The sequence below is a fragment of the Trematomus bernacchii genome, unplaced genomic scaffold (assembly GCF_902827165.1).
Source record: "Trematomus bernacchii unplaced genomic scaffold, fTreBer1.1, whole genome shotgun sequence".
Classification (NCBI taxonomy): domain Eukaryota; kingdom Metazoa; phylum Chordata; class Actinopteri; order Perciformes; family Nototheniidae; genus Trematomus; species Trematomus bernacchii.
In genome coordinates this window covers 1,932,634-1,947,187 of record NW_022988066.1, presented here as the reverse complement: position 1 = coordinate 1,947,187, position 14,554 = coordinate 1,932,634, and the positions used below count along the sequence as shown (strand labels likewise).

General features: G+C 41.6%; 1 protein-coding gene across 2 annotated transcripts in view; it reads right to left on the bottom strand.

Annotated features, from left to right (window-relative positions):
• Positions 1 to 10,296, bottom strand: part of gcgrb (glucagon receptor b) — a 63,413-nt gene extending 53,117 nt beyond the window's left edge. For both annotated transcript variants that reach the window (XM_034120659.1, XM_034120660.1), the window contains exon 1: positions 9,992 to 10,296. The gene's annotated coding sequence lies outside the window, so the exon portion shown is untranslated. The remainder of the gene's footprint in view (positions 1 to 9,991) is intronic.
• Positions 10,297 to 14,554: the final 4,258 nt, after the last annotated feature.

The window sequence follows — 14,554 nt, the reverse complement described above, 5'->3', positions numbered from 1 at the left end:
CGGCCGGACCACCGACAGGACACGAGGTGCTGGAGTCGGCCGGACCACTGACAGGACACGAGGTGCTGGAGTCGGCCGGACCACCGACAGGACACGAGGTGCTGGAGTCGGCCGGACCACCGACAGGACACGAGGTGCTGGAGTCGGCCGGACCACCGACAGGACACGAGGTGCTGGAGTCGGCCAGACCACCGACAGGAGACGGGGTGCTGGAGTCGGCCGGACCACCGACGGGACACGAGGTGCTGGAGTCGGCCGGACCACCGACAGGACACGAGGTGCTGGAGTCGGCCGGACCACCGACAGGACACGGGGGGCTGGCGTCGGCCGGGGAGCCAGTACTGGAGCCGAAACTGAAGTCGGGACCATGGCTGCTGGGACCGGAACAGGGGCCGGAACCATGGCTGCTGGGGCCGGAACCATGGCCGCTGGGGCCAGAACTGGGGCCGGAACAATGGCTGTGTGGGCCGGTACTAGAGCAGGCACCATGGCTGCTGGGCACGGAACCGGAACACGGAACCATGGCTGTGTGGGATGGTACTGGAGCACGGTACCATGACTGTGTGGACCGGCACTTGAACACGGAAACATGACTGTAAGGTCCGGTTCTGGAGCAGTGACTATGGCTGCTGGGCACGGAACAGAAGCCTGGACCCTGGCTGTGTGAGCCAGGTAATGGAGCACGGAAGCATGGCTGTGTGGGCCGGTACTGGTACACGGATCCATGGCTGTGTGGGCCGGTACTGGACCACGAGCCGGCCTCCCGACCTTGCGTTTCTCCGAGGCCCCCTGGAGGCTCCGTGGACCTCCAAACGCCAGGCGGGATCCCAAAAAAGGGCCAGAGAATGGAGCTGGAACCACTGGAGCACGGGCTGGAATCTTGGTCTTGCGTCTCCTAGAGATTCTTTGGAGGATCTGTGGGCCTCCCCAGGCCTGGTCATACCCCAGGAAAGGGTTAGAGGCTTCGGACAAGTCCTCGGGACTACTTGTGAAAAGTTGTAGCCACTCAGGCAACATGCTCCTAAGCCAGGGCTGGCGAGCAACCTCCTGACGTGCCTCCTTCAACGCAGCCTCTCTACCACGTCTAGAAGAGGCGCCATTCCAGGTATAAAAAATGTACTCCAGAGAGTACCCAAGACATTCTGCCTGTAGAGCAAAACGATCCGAGTCTGCTGAGTCCAAAGCTGGTCGGTTCATTCTGTTAGGATGGCGTGGAAGGGTAGGACCCAAATGCAGACTATCAAAAAGGTAACAGGTCTCGTAACAAAAAGCGAGCTTTATTTTAAAAGCTGATCAAAAACAAGGCATGAAACAAATGGGTTGTACAAAAAACTGACCGTGACCAACATGGAGGGAGACAGGAGAGACAACCGTGACTGACATGGAGGAAGACAGGAAAAACCAACAATGAACCGACAGGGGAACACAGGAAGAGACAAGACTAAATACAGGGAGGGGTAATCACAAGACAAGACACAGCTGGGGTAAGAGAGGCAGAAACACAAGGGCAACAGGTGAACACAATCAGACACACCAGGGGAACTAATGACAGGAAGGCAAACACAGGAAGAAGGAACAGAGAAGACACAAGGAGGAAAACATTTCAAAACAAAAGGTGGAAAATGAAAACATAAATACAAAACCGTAACAGAACTGCTATGCTGAAATGTAATGTGCAAGAAGAAAGTGAAGAATTTAGATTGAAATGATACATGAACACTGGGGGCTTGAATGTGTGATAAGAGAATTAAAGAAAGTAAAAATTCTTGGAAAAGCAGCAGAATATTTGAACTGCAAACTTTTGAACTAACTTGATGGCGAATGATCTGTCGCCATGGCAACGGTATTTGATAACACCCCATAATACGCTTAGATGTGTTGATGGCTGCATCATTCCCAAACCTGTGAAGTTGTGGGCCGTTTGGAGCATTTTCACTGAAGTTATGAGAAAACCGTGTTGCATAGCGAGCGTTATGTTGCCAAGGCAACGACATTTGAAGAAATCTCAAAACTGTCACGTAGATGTCTTCACGGCTGGACTGTTAGCACACATGTGAAGTTTGCGCACTTTTTGACAATTTTCATAGGAGTTATAGTAATATCGTGTTTTTTTGCGAGGGATGCGTTGCCATGGCAACAGCTTTTGAGGAAAACTCACTATTGGCACATAGACATGTTGAGGGCTGGACCATTAACCATTATCTGAAGTCTGGTGCTGTTTTGACCCTTTTCATAGGTGTTACGACAACATCGTGTTTTTTGGCGAGGGATGCGTTTCCATGGAAACGGCATATGGTGAGATGTCAGATTTGACGTAAAGCTGTTGAGGGCCGGACCATTAACCATCATCTGAAGTATGGTGCTGTTTTGACCATTTTCATAGGAGTTACAACAACATCGTGTTTTATGGCGAGGGATGTGTTTCCATGGAAACAGCCAATGGTGATATGTCAGATTTGGCATAGAGCTATTGAGGCATGGAGAGGTGATATACAGGTGAAGATTGGGGGATGATCGGACCGTGTCCATTGGAGTTACAGCGACATCGTGTTTTATGGCGAGGGATGCGTTTCCATGGCAACAGCCTATGGTGAGATCTCAGATTTGGCGTAAAGCTGTTGAGGGCCGGACCATTAACCATCATCTGAAGTCTGGTGCTGTTTTGACCATTTTCATAGGAGTTACAACAACATTGTGTTTTATGGCGAGGGATGTGTTTCCATGGAAACAGCCAATGGTGATATGTCAGATTTGGCATAGAGCTATTGAGGCATGGACCGGTGATGTACAAGTGAAGTTTGGGGGAGGATCGGACCGTGTCCATTGGAGTTACAGCGACATGGTGTTTTATGGCGAGGGATGCGTTTCCATGGAAACGTCATATGGTGAGATCTCAGATTTGGCGTAGAGCTGTTGAGCTGGTCAACAACACACGTCACCAAGATGGCCGTCACTACTGTCTTGTCAACAAAACGATTGACTACCCTCACTATCACCACAATGAAACACGTCCTGAAGAATGTCATGCAAAGCTGCCTGCCTGCCTTCCTTTGATTCTCTCTGAACTGCCTGGTCGTTTTAATGTTTAATGTCAACCATTTGTGCAGATAGCATGAAGTAGAGAAGATCGCTAGCGTTAGCGTTAGCATTTCTCCCCCGGGCTTAAATGGTGTATTATAGAATGATCACATCGGTGACAGTACTCTTCAAAGGGTTCACGAAATATGACTACTACTCTTACTGTTTAACATTTTGGGTTACTTAATGTTACTTCATGTTAAGGCTAATACAAATGACAAGGCTGTAATGCTAACTAACGTGCTAGCTACTAGCTAGCTTGATCCACACACTCCTGGTCCTTTCATCAGACGGGAAGTGAAAGAACGAGCAAGACCCATTGCTGGTATGAACAACCTGGTACTAAGCACACAGGCATCTTGTTAAAGTTATCTTATCTTAGCCAGCGCCATATAGATAGATTCTATCTATATGGCGCCATACAGTATAGATAGATTCTATCTATATGGCGCTGATCTTAGCTATCTCAATTGTGCTGATCTTAGTGTCTCAATTGTGACATCACTTACGCGACTCTGGGATTTGTAGTCTTTCTAGTTGCGTATTTTTCATAGTCTTATATGTGACCCGCTCTATCGAAATCAGTCGGAAGTCGCAACGGCTCATTTCAAAATAAACGTGGATTTGCGGAAAAAACTATTTTTTCGGGGTTCGGGTGTTTTGTTTGATTTTAAATAAACAAAGTCTTGGCTTTCAGAATATGAAACTTTTATTTCCAAAATCACACGATAAATACATTTGTGAAGCTTGTGAAGGGAAGATGACAGGCACCTCTCAATCGCAATCTGCTGTTCCGTAGCGCAGCTCCCCCTCCCTCCGGCTGAAATTATGAATGTAAGGTATAGTAATCATAGATAACACGGCAGGGTCCGTTACAGTTTGTTTTCATCTGATTTCAATTAAACAAAGTCTTGGCTTTCAGAATATTAAACTTGTTTCGGCAAATTTAGATGATAAATACAACTATGAAGCTTGTAACGGCATATTTACAAGCGGAGAACGGAGTAACTTAACGTCACAGCAAGCATAACAACAGCCGGTGTTTCTCGTGAGTGTTTTCCCCGGGAAACAAACACAATATACACAAACGCAAAAATACACAAACACACACATACACTCACACACTCGCGAGCTTCCCCCAGACCAGTAATCCAAACGGAAATATTGATATTATTATTGATAATAATCAATCAGATCGATGGATTCCAGAGAAGAGGAAACTTTGAAGGCCTTTTTCTCAAAATGATGACTCGGTGACAGTCATTATATAATGTGACGTATTTTGCTTAATATTTGGAGTACAACAAAAATCTTGATATCATTAGAAAGCTAGGAATCTCCTCTTTCCAACAGTGTATACAACTCAAAATGTGTCTTTGGGTCAATGCGACTGATTTCGATAGAGCAGGTCACATATTTCAACAGTTTTACGACAAACTGTGACTTTTTTGACATGGAAATGATTTTTTAAGATTGACAAACATCATATGTGTAATTCATGGCACAATTCAAACGAGATCGAAAGATAAGTTTTCTCTCTCCATTGACTTCAATACATAATTTTTCCGAAATAAGGTCCCATGGGGCGGAAGTAGATGGGCGTGACTTCGCCACTCTATATCAGGTGGAGTTATGACATCATCATGTCATATCTCCAACACACAGGTGTTTATGTTTGAGCTAACAACGTTATGAAACACCTGTGCTTGAGCCCAGAGATCAAAGGTTTGCATGGTGATAATGCAATAATCAGTGAGAGGAGAGCCTTTCCATTGCCTTTCCATTGTTCTGAATGAGAGATAAACCTCTTACATGTGAACGTTTTGTTGAAGAACCGTAACAGATATCAGTGAAATTTCAACGCGTGAAGCATTTAAAGGACCCTGAGCATCTGAAGTGTGCTTTTTGTGTACTTTCGGGTCAATAATGTGGCCTTTTTGGTAGATTAACTAAAGGTGTGCGGCTGCTGCTGTGAGGAAAGATCGGCCTGAATTTACAATGGTTCTTAATGGAGACATGTTGAAAGTTGTTGTCACTTCATGCCCTCAAGAGGCATTTTGTTTAATTATTTTGCTTAATTTATTTTTATTTTTCAAGCTACGAGATGTTTTCCTACGTTTCTAATGAAACATTATGTCTCAGGAGTGTAGGGTTTGGGAATTATGGCAGGTTTAAAAAAAAAATATGAAGGCAAATTTCAAGCTGTCCTCCACTCTCGTTGTGACATCACGCACTCTAGCCTTAACGAGCTGCGCAATACACACTAATGTTAAAATCTGAAAAAGGCCTCTTTACCAAGGTCTGAACAATGTTTAAGATCTCTAAAAGTATGAATCTGATTTAAAAGTTGTATCAGCTGTATCAGCATTCCCACTAAATAACCTCTGGATGAATGTGTGCACAGTTACTGTATGTTAATGCAAAATGTGTTTGTTGGTGATGTGATAAAAGACAAAAGGTGCAGGGTGCTCTTGTGTAATCCGTTCCGCAACGCACCCTGATGAATACATATCAGAAATATCAAATGGAGGAGTCTACAAAAGAAATAAAGTGCATGAAATATTCAAGACTTTCTTTTTGAAATTAAACTCCTTCTCTCTTTGAGCTTCTTAACAACAGTCCGCAACACAAACCTTCTTATCAGCAATTTGGTTCATACGACCTCGGTTTTTGCACATGCAAATCTCTCTGGCTGAGTGGTTCCACGCTGAAATGACGCACTTCTTTCAAGTTAGATCTGGCCAGAAATTGTGACAAAGTATGCTTGTGTTTGGTTCTGATTTGAGGTAAAAACACAGATTGATATAGTGCTCAATATCTCCACAAGGTAAACCTTTTACTGGGGGAGGATGGGTATTTATTTTTGCATTGCAACATGTTAAACATTTCAATCAGCTTCAGCTGTCTGTTTTTTACTTAAGTTTTTTAATCAGCTTGCTACTCAGCACACAAAATGTATGTGAATTTTACCTTGATCCACCCTCGCCAATCAGAACTGGGGCACCAGGAAAGTACCACCTCTCAGCAGGCACTAAAAATGGGGGTAAAAGTTCCCGGCACTAAGTACTCTTTTTGGTGTGAACGCGACATAAGGGGTACTAACGGAACCGAACGCGAAAAGTACGGGGTAAAGTACTTCGGTGTGAACGCCGCTCTGGCTTCTATTATGTATTGTGTTTTCCTTTGAATGTCTTTTAATGTGTCATTGGCTGAATGTGATATTATGTGTCAAAGAAAAAACTCTGCCTTTTGAATCCAACGAGAAAATGAAGTACTTTTTTATTTCAATTTTGTCTCTGTATTTTGTGCTGTTAACAAATATCAGCATAAAGTAAGATGACGGACGTGGTAAACGTAACACCTCGTAACTTCAGCATGATTAGAGCATTTAGCTCAGAGCCCCGCTATGTTCAACTTCAACAGATAGCTGAAAGCAATTTGCAGACTGTTATGAGTTGAGAGGCTATTTCCAGTTCTCATGGCAGCCGTGCTTGCCCTGTCTCTCAAGTAGGCTTCAATCAGCATTCACCTACAGTAGTCCTTCATTGATTCAATCCCCAACTACATAAGATGACAACATGATAGCAATCAACAATGTACGTAACAAAATGCCCCTGTACGCTCTGTTTTTATCACAAGGGCCAAATCAAATCCATACCGAATACATCGCTCAGCACCACATCATTTGGTGGGCGTAAATGACACCATTTTGATTACATTTTATTGTGCATACTGAAGTAATCAAGGGTTGACCATTTGTGTTGAAAAGTAGTGGGGACATACTGTAAGGTTTTGGGTGAAAATATCATTTTTTTTAAAGCAGTCTTTAAACATATATTTAAAGTATGAGTATGGAATAGTTAAATATAACCCCTCTTAAAGGGGCTCAACATAGGCTTTTACAGGCTTGACATAAGAAATGATGAACATTGACCATAGAAATAACAGCTATCTGTATGCACCTTTCACAGACAAAGGATGGAAAACTGTGTCAAGAAGAATCTATGTCAATCATTTGTTAAAGTTACTGATTTAATATAGATTTCATTTCAGGTTTTCTTGTATTGTAAACACATTTTTTCAAAGTGTTCTTATTCGTTACGTCGACATGCATCAGTGCAGTGACCAACCTCCACTGAATATTAACTTTTAAAATGTAAGTTTGTCATAGTAAATACCGGAAGAGACAGGAGGGAGCAGTGTGCCATTACTAGCTATGTTATCTGCAGACATTAAGTCAAATGGAAGTCTGATTTACTGTAATGTATAGCTTTTAAATGTAAGCCTTACTTCTAGTTCCAATTATCAACATAAGTTCATAGGTCAAATCGATCACTTTCTTTAAACAATGCCCCCCACAGGCTCCACCCACAGCTCTTGTGATTGAGACTTGTCCGGTCTTCACAACAACCCTCCATCTCTGTTTGCTTATTTAAAAAAGACTTTAACCAGTGAAACCTCAAGCTTTCTGACAATAGTTTCAGGAGGAAGAGGATAATATAAAAAGACATTAGCTAATTTCGTCCAAACCAACATCCAAGACCACCGTCTGTTAATCAATATCTGTCCTTTGTAAATGTGCGCCTACCCATCCTGACCAAATCAAATCTCTGGCCATCATACCATTACAAAAGAGTGGTCTGATGTCTGAGAAACCAGGGAGACCTCAGGCAGGACAACTTAGGATATTACTTATTGGAGATGGGGGGGGGGTGAAAGGACGCAGAGGGAGAGGAAGGGCTCTGAAGCAAGTACAAGAACACATTTGGGGCAGTTCTTGCAAACCAGGTGTACCGGCGCACAATCTGCAAATGAAGACAGATGGGATGATAAATTGTTCTTAGGACAGGCTTCACTAATGGACAATCACATCAGCATCTCTCATCCCATTTTAAATCAGAAGACAATTTTCATGAGAGTCCAGTTCAGCTTCTCCAAGGACAAACCTGTCAGTGAGGTGCAGAGAGTCAAGGTAATAAGGGTATCTTTATCTTGGATTGTGTGCCGCAGTGCGTTAGAATTTTTTCGCTCAGGGGTCATTTAGACGTTTCTTATGAGACTTGTGTTTTGTTTTGGTAAAAATGGTTCATATCTTCAGTTAGCTGAGATTCTTCCCGTTAATCTGGTGCTACACATTAATAGTTTCATAAATGTTAAGAAGCCCGGAGACATTATCTCGAAAAAAAAAAAACGGTGGGAGGGGTCCAATGGGGGGACCGCCGTGCTTAAAAGGTTAATAGTTTCCTACATCCCAAGCAATCTGTTCAGATTGCAATACTTATTTTGTCCAATATATTCCATTTATGTCATGTATTACAAAGAGGGCAGGCAAATCAGCACATTTGCAAATCTAGAACCCGTAAATACTTTCTACACATTTTTGATTGAAGAAATTACTAATAAATTAGATTGATAATCAATATATTTTTTTAATTAATTGTCTGCAAAATAATGTATTGATTCATCGACTAATGGTGCAGCGTTATGATCACAGAACAATAATTGGATGATCTGGATGTAATAAGATGTTCCTTATTACAGCAGCTGCACACAATTAGACCCTTATAGGGATATAACATTGATTTGTGTCTGATGTGGCCTCTTCAGGCTTCTGTAAACTAACTGATGATCACCACAGGGCCACTCTCGGCCCCTGAGGGCATATTACAGGGACGCTGGTTACAGCTGCATTAGGCTGCAATAACTCTTCTGTGCAGATGTCAAATGTAGGCAGCTAAACAACCGGCAGTGATTGTCTAATGTCTTCGGATTCTAGATGATTACCCAGCACAGTCTGGCGTGTCTTTACGCGGTGATAACAAGACATTTAGGGTAAATGAAAGGAAATGTAGTTAGTGGAGGTAACAAACCATTTTCATACAGTTTGTGAATGTGTGTTGTGTGCAGCAGTCACATTTGAATCGAACTTAAAAGCATATTTACACACATCATGTAACCAGCTTTATGCAGCACTTCATATCACACAGCCCAAACCAAAAGAAGCCAATATCAATAAGCATTTGCATATCAATGACTTTCATGAAAACATAAGCCATAGAGAGAGAGGAAGAGAAAAAGAGAAGAGAATGACTACCCCAAACCTTTCATAAATACATTTAAAGGGATCATGCAGGTATGCCTTACATTTGCCATGAGCAGATAAGATTTAACATCTAATACAATATCCATGGATTCATATTCTGTCTTATGCCTTTCTTACACTTTCAAAAACGACTTCCCTGTCCTGGACACCAACAAACAAAAATACAAAATGTACATAACAAACACACTACATAACAAACACAGTCCAACGTGTATAGATTTTGTTTTTTGTCTAGCTCCACAAAGCAAATAGTAACAATAAAATACAATACAATACCATAAAAAATAGAAAAGGTTCCCAAAAGAAACAGTAAAGGAATATTCCAGCATGTTTAAGAAAGAGTAAACAGTGAACCAGCATAAACTGCATCATTGATATTGTGCAATGGCAGGTGATTTAAATGGTGAATGATGTATACGTTATGGATCACCATGGTAGAAAGAGAACAAGCAGATAATGATAACAGAACCTGGCTTGCTGTTCAAATACAAATAAGACAAGTTGCCTGTTGAAAGAGGAAACGTTTTTTTCCTCTTTCTTTTCATCTAAATTCGTTAATTCCCTCATCTAACACACACACACACACACACACACACACACACACACACACACACACACACACACACAAACCATAGCTTCTAGAACACCTCCAAAAGTTTCAGAACAAAATGTCGTTTGGACCACAAGGAGAAAAAAAAGGAAAATAAACTCTTATAGGCTGCATCATTCGACACACAAGCTCCTTAAAGCTTTGATAGAATAGCTATAGTTAAGATGAACACAGCAAACATTAACAAAAATAGTTTTTACCTAAGCGTCCAGACCTCCTCGTGCGCCCCTGGCACCCCCACACCGTGCGCTGCTCATCTCCCGGCCCGGCCCATCACAGCAGGTACTGTCCGGAGAGCACAGCACATCACCGTGTCCGAAAGTGGAGATTTAAAAAATAACTCTGACGTTCAAAAAGAAAATAGAAAGAAAAACTGGACTTTTGAGTTCTCAACCTTTCTGTCCAGGCTGCCTTCTCTCAGTACATTCCTATAAACCACTTTCCTAATTGAAATCTCGCTTCTGTTTCAGTGGACTGAAGTGTGTCCGACTGAGCGAGGCTGAACGGTCCGCTGCTGGGGCTCTGCGCTCCAGATTTTCGTCAAACTAGTCAGGATATCCGGGGTACTTCCGGTGAAGAGTTTCAAAATAAACCTAACAAATATGTATTTCAAGGTTCATGGATGAGTAGCCAGATAAGCACACAAATGACAATGTTTATAAGCCATTTTTGTAATTTAAGGTCTTACATTTTAAAACTCCTATAGCAAAAGAGTACCATATTGTCATGTGCATTTGTTTTTTAAAGCAGCAGATGAAGGCCTGCAAACATTTGGAACATTTGTTGGATAGTAAATCCAAAAATGTGGTCATGCTAACCTACGAGAATATGTAATCAGCGTAAAATGCATGAAATACAACCTGGCCTATAAGCGAACCTAGATAAAACGTTTTTATTGATACTACAATATTTATTGTTATAATTGTCAGAGTAAGAGTTTGACTTATTTTAAATGAAGCGTTGCACATCTGCTCTTATGAATGAAGGAACTGCTTGTGTTTTAATGTAATTTATTGTGAGTCTATCCTGGCCGTACATTTGTAGGTATTTGATGATCTCCTTATAAGACAATTGTATATCATTATGTGATGAAACACAATAAGGGTTTTCTTTAATCTGTAAAATCTACACAATGTGCCTGGACATAATACATGCTGGTTTAAAGTTAAGGTGTGTTTGTTTCATTGAATTGATCACCATAATTGAGGCATTGTTATTGTTACAGTGAATGTTTTAATGAATGAGTGCAACAGTTAGGAATGTAAAAATCCTAAAACAGCTACAGTATGAAGTTGGCTTGGAGGTAGAGGTGGATGGTTAATTTGTTCCAAGGCTGCATTAATTCACTCTTAAAGGTAGGTTAGGTAAGTTTGAGAAACCGGCTCGAGATTGCTAGAATTTGAAAATACACAACCGGAGAAAATCTGCCACTTCCTTATAGAGCCCCTCCTCCAACACACACGAACGCGCACATGACCAATGAGGGCACGAGATAAGTTTGTGCACAGACAGGTAGGCCATCCAGTTTTTTTAGCCGGGCCGGCTAAAATGATTGGTCGTACTTTTTACAGTATTACGGCTTCCACAGACGACATTTTTTAATGGATTTTTTGTCAAAGCACTGCTATCGGGATGTTAAGAGCATTCCATGGAATATAACAAAAAGTGTATCTCGAGCCGGTTTCTCAAACTTACCTACCCTACCTTTAAGGTTGTCAGGTTTTCTTTCTTTTCTGTAAAAGTCACACAATGAAGGTGGATCTAAAGCTAGAACAATTGCATCTCATCTGTTATATTTGAATGAAAGTTATTGTCATTGTTTGCTCATTGACAGATTCTAAAGAACAATACATCAAACTGGTCATGTTTATTAGTGCCAACTTTTGTGCCTTTATTTTGAAATACCATTCAACAAGGTTCCGGTAAGTGTTTTCCTGAATGTAGGCAACTTTATCCAGGTCGGTTCCTGGCTGGTCTTTCTAATTGAATGATCCTTAAGTCATTGAATGTATTTTTATTTTCTGACAGAAGGACTTTAGGTAGTGATTGTAGTGGAGGCTTTTATTTAAGATATGCTAGATAGAAAAGGGACCCCATATGTGTCTGCACTGGGAAAAAGATGCAACGATAGGATACATTGCAGGGGGGTGTTGAAAGGTTACACTCAAATGTGTGGGCAGCATTCAACAGGAAGATACTTCTGAAGCATGAAAGCAAAGTGAAAGCTGCTTCAGAATTCTGATCAGTCTGCCCCTCTGTCCCTACCCCCCTTCCCTCAGGCCCATTTATTTCTGAGGATGTTTCCGGACCTACCATTTTTCACCTGTACACCACTTGACCTGCTCTGTGTCCTTCTGCATTTGAGTCCTCAGTCCTATCGAAATGACACCATGAGGCACATGCTGATGAAGCAATGAGACTCGTGAGAGAAATGATACTGGAGACCCTGTTTGTTATCTCCTCTCTGACTCCAGTCCCATGACTTCCAGCCCTTAAGACTTGTTGCATCATATCATAGGATGCTCAGCCACAAGAAAAGGGAAAATGAGGTAACGTGAAGTTCCCTGGTGCCAAGTTTACAGTGAAATCAGTCATACAGAACCTGCCATTTTTGTAAACAAAATAGTAAAACAAATGTATTCACATTATACAAATGTACTGGCAAATTAAATCTCAGCTGACTTTGTTAGCGTTTTGTTTAGTGTTATTTCCATTTCCATTTTCAGTCATACATGATTTACACTCGTGGACTTAAAGGGCCCATCATGTTTTTCCGGTTATTACCCGTCCCCTTGTGTGTTATGAAGGTTTTTATGCATGTAAACGGTCCGCAGAGTCAAAAACCCTCAAAGTACACCCTGTAGCGAGTAAAACTCTAACACAGTCTATGCTGCCCCAAAACGCCTCGTTGGAGATTTCTCATTTTCCATTGTTTACTTCCTGGGTACTGTGACGTGTGAATACCCAGAGGCCACACCCTCTGCCAGCATTTCACGGACCAAAGCTTCACGGACCAAAGCTTCACAAACCTTTCAGCGATTCATGCCGGATATGCACAGCGTAGGGCACTGAAGAACGATGCTGTTCCTACTTTGTATGGACCAGCGGGAGATTCGGGTACACAACCTGTAAGTATTCATTGTTGTTTGTGTATTTATGATGTTTAAAACAAACAAGGTATCTACCACGACTGTTTAAATGGGTAAACGTTTTTCGGGCTGCTAAGCCATTGACACAGTGCTAACTGGGCTAACTAAGTTGCCATCGTTTCCATATATCAACTCCAATGTCAGCAGATGGCCTTACGTGTATCTCATAGCAGGAGAATGTCTGCATTCACACACAAAATACTCATAGACAGTATACTCCGGGTGATTTACCGTACGGTCAGTCGCGAAACTTAATTACATTATAGTTGGCGTTCCTAGCGTGTATGCTACCGAGCTAAAAAAGAAGGCTACCAAGAGCTAGACATGAGTTTGCTAGGGAAAACATTGTTTTTATGCCAGCTACAATGAATGACCGAACGTAGCAGACTACCCGTATAAGATTGCAATTGTAAACATGTTCTTGCTAGCCTAATATGAACCACTAGCTGTTGTTCATACTAGGTTGGCATATTACACTGAACAACTAGTGTAAATTACCTTTAATATGTTTAACCTTTTGTAGAGGTGGTTATATTTGTGTCCCATGTTTTCCTGTGGTAAAGTTTTAGTTTTGTACTTTTATTTTGATAGTTATAAGATCCGGACCTTTATTTTGAAGGGACTTTTGCCGGAAGTGAATAGAGAACGGAGGAGTGTAAACCAAGCCCCCAGGAAGTGCGCCGGACTCAGATGAAAATATTCGTGCTGGCCAAACGGCGGTACTACACTTCCTTTTGGTTGCCAGGCCCGGAAACACTTTTTCCCATTGACTTACATGGGGAAAGAGTGGTCTGTAAATCGTTGGATAATTTTTTTTAAACTAAATAAACTACCCAGTATGAACACTTGTATAGCCCTTATTAAAAACATTCGTTCCTCAAGTTGTAAAAATGTGCTAATAACGTTATTCTGTGAGTTATTTCCCTCTGCATTATGAACGCGCATCTAACCCACGGGACCGCGCCGCCCGGCACGTTCATGTTACGTGTTCAGCACTACATGCGTTTATCTTTACCCATGGATGCACAATAAGAACGGACCCATATCGCCTTACTGCCAGCCGGCGGAGCTGTAATAATGGATATATTGCACATGTTTGCTGTAATTCATCATTTGTAAAATATTATACTACATGGGCTGTATGATTAAATCTTGTACCGTAAATGTTGTATTAAATAAAGTTAATATTACCGACGTAGATTAACGTCCCTGTAGCTTCTTATTGCACTAAGAAGCTTATTGCACTGTATATATATATATATATATTAGGGCTGTCAGTCGATTAAAATATTTAATCGCGATTAATCGCATGATTGTCCATAGTTAATCGCGATTAATCGCAAATTAATCGCACATTTTGTATCTGTTCTAAATGTACCTTAGAGGGATATCTTTCAAGTTTGTAATACTCTTATCAACATATGAGTGGACAAATATGCTTTATATGTTTGTTTATTATCATTTGAATAATGACAAATATTCTCATGAATATTAAACACAACAACCTCTGAACATTACAAATATTCGCCTCAATTCAACCTGGAACCTCTCTCATACAATAATACTGTGTGTGTGTGTGTGTGTGTGTGTGTGTGTGTGTGTGTGTGTGTGTGT